Raw genomic sequence first — 7347 nt, 5'->3', positions numbered from 1 at the left:
ACTTCACTTTGTATTGCTGATCTGAATGAAATAATATGTCCATATATTCAAGTCAGCAAAATTCATCCAACAGTTTGTTAACCCAAAGACCATACATTTTGATTAAACAGTTAGTATAGCACATTACACTTTCATTCATAAAGAAGATAAAAGTATCTGAAGTACTTTTTTTAGTTAATATGCAGAGTCTGAACTGTATGTATTTGACTGAGGAAGAAGTCACACTAATGAAATTACGCTTAGTGCCTAGTACCTAAAAACTGACCTGGATTCGACCAATCTGAGAAGCTGAAAAATACACTGTAATGTTTGTTGCATTCACAGGTGTTTGGAATGAAATGACATGCAAGCAGAAAAATGTGTATGCATCTTGAAGAATAATAAATATCTGATTTACTTATTTACCCCTCCTATGCATTTTATTGGCTCTTAGTTTTTCTATATATTCTTTATCACAAGTCCAATGATAACAGAGGATGCAGTTTGGTCCAACCAAAAGAGAATTGATAAGATGGTACAAAATTTTTAAGTGTAGGAATGCAGAGGGAAATTTATACTCATTTAAAAGAAGTGAAGTACAGATACAGAGTTTGAGACAGCATTTCTATGATACTGGTTGTTGTGTAACAAATAATATACATGATTTGTTGGAAAATGAAGAAATGTAGCTGTTTTTGGAGTAATAGAGAATACTTAAGTATTTGTTTCATAGGGAAACTATAATAGCAGGAAAAAATATTGTTTTACAAAGGAAATTAACTCATTGTATGCTTTCTGTAAATATGCAAAAGTGTATCAAAACAAATTTATTAGTATGCCACCATGTAGAAAACATTGCTGACAGATGGAACTAACACAACATTTTCTTCATTATTCTCATTTTTTCCCCATATCATACAGATGCTGCTTCTTATAAATCTTAACTTTGAAGAGAAGAAGCCCCACCGAAACAGTTTCTTGTGAGACTAAAATACGCTGTCAAGCAGAAGTAAATTTTCTTACCCAGCGATTTGAATGCAGAAGAAATCATATGTGAAAGCTGGAAGAAACTGCATAAACAAAAATAGAGGTGGTTGTTGAACAGTTTATTTGAGAACATCATGTTTAACAATGTATGGGATCTATGGATAAGGCATTTGCTTCATTATGCCCACTGAACTTTACTCAAACCATGGGTAAATATATTTGATAAGAGGGGGATGTACTATATACCACAGCAAGAAACAAAAAGTACCAAAATATGTTTAATTATCTGCTGAAAAATAAGTACAGGTCTGTACCATTCTTAGAGGATGGCTGGATTTGATAAACTGAAATACAAAAGAAATAACTCATTCAATGTTTAAAAGTTTTATTGGCATTGAAAAAGCACACACTTCATTCCACGATTATCACCAACCGTGGTATTCGAAGAGTGGCGGGCGGTTTAATACCTCCTGACTCATGGGCTGGACAGAGTATGAGGAAAGGAATAGATAGGAAACATGTTATGGCAACAGGTAACAGCAAGCTAAATGGAGTAAGAAGACAGGGTGAACTAACGGATGCTATTGTCTTTTTTGAGAAACTGGATAGTCAAACACACAGTCAACTGAAACTCACTTACTCTTTGTCCTCATATGAAAATATGGGATAGCATAAATCATTCTGAATTTACAATTTCTAAATTTAAAATCCCATCTATGTGAATTATTTATATTGGTATATTTATACAAACATTTTATTGCATTTGTTATAGGTGTTACTGATAAAACAGTAAGTCAAAATTTTCTCTGCAAACAAACTGTTGACATAGCTAACTGTTGTGTCATTGTTTGACTATATGCATATGGGAATATAAAGTGTGTTGTTCTTTTTTTCAGGTTGTTTTTTCTCAGTATACATAGTAAAAATTGTAGAACTCTACATACTGGTGGTACTTCAGATTTACATAATTAATAATCTGAAAAAAACTGAAGACCTATTTCATACAAAAATAAGAAACTAGCTGAGTTAAAAGCATATTGAGGATAATCTAGAACCAGTCTATTGCTCCAAGCTGAAAGTAAGTATAAAAATTTCTTCTGGACAAATTTTTGTTTGTATTATTTGCAGGAAGAGAGGAATTTGAAGTACTTCCCAGTTTCATTTGCTTGCGAAAGATGGAGGGAAAAATTACATCTTTATAATTTCAAATATTATAATTCATTTAACAACATAAAGTAACCATTAGGTATCTTCTTTAACTGTCAACAATAAACATTGTCAGGTGTAAAACAAACAATGGCGTCATATTTACATTTTATGTACATGATGCAATACAAAGAAGCAGTTATAAAAATGATCATTTGAGTGTAGTTTTAATTGACTCATATTGTAAGAATGAAAGCAAGCTGAATGCTTCACAAAGTTCCAGATGTTTTTTTTATGTAAATATATGAAGTTCCTGTACATCACTTTGACTGAGTTATACAGACAAGTTATACATGTTTTTACTTTTGGCAATAAACAGAATGGTTTGATCCACTGGCTCTAGATGGCATGCTATGCCTACACTTGGGCTATTACATAATAATTTCATATACTGCCTGGAATTTATTTGGCGGGTTGCCTATGTAAAGACTGACTAAATGGAGATGTCTCCATTGTGCTTCTCAAGCTAAATCCTTCCAAAAAGGCCATATTGTTTTAAAATGTCTGCCATAACAAATAATAATCGTTGTGTTTTTTTATTTTTGTATTACTCATTTGATGAGTAGCAGTTATAGCATGTCCATCAAAAAACCAATGATAGGTAATCTTCTTTCTCATCAAACAGGAAGTAGGGAACAGATGCATATTATAATAGTACAAATGCTTTTTTGTTTGTGTCCATCCAGACCACTTCACAATTTTATGGATTTTGTTCACTTGCACACACCATGCATTCAACAATTACACAGGTTAGTTTTTTCTTATTGCAAAAGCTGTATGTACACTGTATAAACATAACCTCACATTTTAATAGTCTACACTCTTACATCATGAGGGAAGGGTTTTCTAAAAACTATACAGATATATAGAAACGAAGAAAATAAAATTCACACAAATATCTTCAAAAGATGAGTATTTGTACATACACATATCAATTCGTATTATACTCTACATACAGACCCAAGGTCATTATTGCTCTGCCAATCAAAACTCCCATCTGTGAGCTATTAACAGGGGCATAATTTATTTAAGGAGTTTGAGCTTTCCTGTTATGATTTTGATGGGAATTTGGGATATGTAACATTTCAAAAATTATTATTTGCCACTATTAATTACATTAATACATTTCTCTTTAGTGACAAAATACAAGTTAAAGCCATTCACTATAGTTACAATATACAATACAAACAGTTATGAGTCACTGACATTAAACCATCTTAAAGTTTTTATGCCAACACCTGTACAGCAAATAGGTTTTACTTATAGAATAAACTGCTAAGTACTGCAACTTTATTTCAACTGATTTACTGTCAACTGTGATTTTAAGTAATTGGCTTCAAGACTGACACATTTGATGCACACAACTATTAATGACATACTTCAGGAAGCTGAAGTATTCATCCAAATACTGTAATGGAAGCAGGTACATTCATCATAAACTAATCTTAACAAGAGTCAAATATTAATAATACCAGTTTTTATACCAATTAATATCAATTGCAGCTCTCTTAACTGCTCGTAAAATCAGTCACCAGAACTGATCAGATGTAAATGATAAGGAAAAGTGATTTTTTTATGTTGAACATTATACATTTATCAATTACTATTAATAATTTAAGCATTGGTGTTGGCATACTGTTTTGTAAGGTATGTTGCTAACATACAGAGAATTAAACTTTGTACCAATTTATATTTGTGAGGTTATGTAAGTTTCTCTTCATTACTGACTAAATGGAGACAGAGGAATGTTACAAATATTAATCAACACATATAAAATTTTCAAATTGTAACAAATATGACTAGTGTCACTTTCCTATGATATATTTATCTAATTTAAGGTTAACATCAGACTTTTGTTTTCAGCCCTATTAAAAATTAACTGTTCAAAAAATAGATGTAATACATAACACAACGTCTAACATTTTGTTCGTGGTGGCATTTCACTATTATTGATGGACGTGCTATAGCCACTTTGGACAGCTTTTAAGTAACTGAGTTGCACATTTTCTGTTGTTGGATTTGTTTTTCTCAAAACTTTCACAACCTGATGAACTTCATCATGTCCATAACAGAGTGTATGCATTATTCGTGGATCCTTCCTGGCTGTTCTTACATAGAGCATTAAAAGCAGTTTGGATATGTATAGTATATCTGTAGTCCAAATTGTGAAGTACCTGCATACCATGCTACAAGCAATGTAGCAAATTTTCGTGTTCTACATTGGGAACTTCTTAGCTATAATAATGTAATGGACAAGTAAAGGTTAGGGTAACAAGGGTAGGGAGAGTGGACAGTTCATTTTGTTGAGGAATGAATTGAAACGCCATAACTGGTAAAATTTCGAGCTAGGCAAAAAGCTAAATTCAACTCTATATTAGCTTTCACACAGCCCAAAAACACAAGCACTTAAAACAGTGCTCAAAACTAGTTTGTCTCACAATCAAGTATTCAACAAGAAATTATCTTGAGTTTTTCTTACTGTACATAATGGTTTCAATAAATTAGACTACGTGTTTTATTTATATAATCTCCGTGTGAGCGATCAAATATCCTTGTAATATATCTTTTTACTTCGGAATTTGTAATAATAGCTCCACTTTTTTCAAAACTATGTAGTAACAAATATCACCACTGGGGAATTAAAAAAACAACTCCCCGCAAACAACCTCGAGCTTCGGCAGGAACTATCTCCTGCCCTGATGCAAACACGCATGCATGCAACAAAGACATATTTTCTCTCCCGAGATTCGTACAACCTCCGTGCAACAATGTTCTTTTAGACAACGGCGGAATGAATTGGGCTAACAGTATATAACAACTCGCGACCTGACGAAAGTTCTAGAGGCCTACGTGGCGCTACCGAAAATATCGTTCTGCAGTTTTTTTCCAACATGGCCGCGAAATATAAGCGACGTGGTTAAGTTGCATGGAAGTATAAATACATCTATATGTTACTACAGACTTGTTTTGCCTACAGCGCATCAGCAGGTAAATGATTTGGAGTATTAGTAATAGTAGTTTCCTTCCTTTAATAATACCTAGTTACTTTAGCTTCTCTGTAAAATGATGTGCCCTTCCTCTAAAATACTAGCAGAACGAGAGAAATTGTAGTGAAGCAATAATACGACAGGCTTTGATCTGCATTACGTAATTAGTTACTTAGATCAAAATCTAGTTAGATTTTATATTGATTCATGTTTTCTCTTAAAATTAATAACATGGTGTTTAATGTGAAGAAAAGCTGTTTTCTTTTAGTTAGTACTTTATTTTTAAATCATCTTTTGTAAAGTCAAATTCTCTTCCCAAGGAAATCCTAACATTACTTCTACTGAGAGGGTTTGATAATATTGCTAAGTGGAAAATATCTACAAGTTACTCATGTCTTTTTATATTAGGTTGCTGTTGCCAGACATGACACTAGTTCATCACAAGGCTCTGGCACGTTAGTGGGGAGATAATGGCAACTTGGAATGAAGGAACTACAACTGTCATTACCAGAGTGAGAGAAAGATCTAAGAGTGAGAATGTGAAAGATATAAATATAGAAAGTAAACGAATTTTACCCAGAGGAATTCTTTTTCCTAATTTACCAACAATTGGTTTCGTGTTGGGCTGAGAAGTGATCACGGGTAGAGGGAGTGGAGGAAAGGGCATTATTCGCAGCTTGCACTCGGAGCACGTAATAATTACTTGTAACAATCACGGATCGCACCGCACTTGACACATCGTCGACACATCCCGTATTGGCTCGATATGCATCTATAGACGCCAAAAACGCCTACGTTATTTAAAAAACTGTAATTGTAATAAAAAACTTATGGCAAGAACAAAATGAGTTGAGTTTCAAGTTCCTCCCCACACAACGTACATAAACTGTACGCTCACTCGATTGTTCTTGTCTTGCACGCAGAAGCACCATGAGCTCGAAGAAGCTGGTCCAGCAGCAGCCCCAGATGTCTTCATGAGATGCCTCACAAGACTTGACAAAACAGCGAAAAAGCATCTTTCGCTTCCTGCACTGTAACAGAAACACCAAAAAACAATTGTACCACAGGCAAGAGTCAGCAGGTATACACGCAACAAATGTGTCTCTGAGAAAATAACGCCTAAATAAGTTAGAATGGTCATTAAGAAGCATAAATATCTTTATTAAATAAAATTTATAATTTAGATAAAAACAGTGTTCAGCGTTTTGGACAAAAAGAAACATCCGTGAACTGTCACACGGTTTTGTTCACTTCCTCAGAGACAAGATTGCGTATGCTTCTGTTACAATGTAATAATACCTTTTCAACATTTCCTAAAGCAAAAAAAACTCTTAGGTTTATCATGAGCAAAATGTAAGAATCGCACTGCCATACAGCGATCATCATTTTATTCATTAATGTTCTCCAGACATTGAGCATAATTTAAAGTCTACGAACAGGATTGTGGTGAACCTACCCTGTATGATTCTACATGAGGAATATTATTAATGTGGTAGTATTTGTTTTTCCAAACAAATGAGTCATAAAAAGATAATTTTCGAAAGAATCCAACACATACAGATATGAAGGCGTTTGTAATGAAATTCAAATACATACTCCGCACGCTGATTTTAAACCGTCTGAGAAGGTATCTGATATGATTTTAAACCGTCTGAGAAGGTATCTGATATCTGAGAATGAATGACTGATTCCATTTATTGTGTCGAAGACCAGTCTTCATGTAAATGATAAGTCAGCGAACTTGTGTTGACTGACAAAATTCAATACCGTAATAGAAATGTAATACAGTAGGAACGTAGGGCGCATATAAAGAAAGGACCGCGTGACATTGTTACCTGGCAGACCTCGTTATAATCCGCGTCACATAGGATGACCGGCCAATTTTTAACCGTTCTACGAATCCCTATTTAGCTGCTGCTAGCCAATAAGATTCATTTTCTTTCGGAGTGGTTAGGGCGCGAAATACTGCTACACAGCGAGTCTCTTCTTTGCAGGCTGTGCTGTCGCTTTGCTTCACAATGCAGTTTTGTTCACAGAGCGACCGAATTGTTAATTTAACTCTTGATATTTTTTGTGCCAGTATAGTTGTTAATGGATACCGTATCTGTAAATGTGTTAGTGTGATTTCCAAGTAAATACGTTTGGTGACAGCGGTAAGGGGTATTATTTACCATGTTTACAGCGTTTT

The 7347-nt window shown here is 34.0% G+C and overlaps 1 protein-coding gene across 1 annotated transcript in view; it reads right to left on the bottom strand.

Annotated features, from left to right (window-relative positions):
* Positions 1 to 1334: 1334 nt before the first annotated feature.
* Positions 1335 to 7347, bottom strand: part of LOC126260579 (potassium voltage-gated channel protein Shaker) — a 1077050-nt gene continuing 1071037 nt past the window's right edge. The window contains exon 11 of the mRNA XM_049957914.1: positions 1335 to 6190. The gene's annotated coding sequence lies outside the window, so the exon portion shown is untranslated. The remainder of the gene's footprint in view (positions 6191 to 7347) is intronic.

This window comes from Schistocerca nitens, chromosome 5, assembly GCF_023898315.1.
Source record: "Schistocerca nitens isolate TAMUIC-IGC-003100 chromosome 5, iqSchNite1.1, whole genome shotgun sequence".
Taxonomy (NCBI): Eukaryota; Metazoa; Arthropoda; class Insecta; order Orthoptera; family Acrididae; genus Schistocerca; species Schistocerca nitens.
This window is presented reverse-complemented; position numbering and strand designations above follow the sequence as displayed.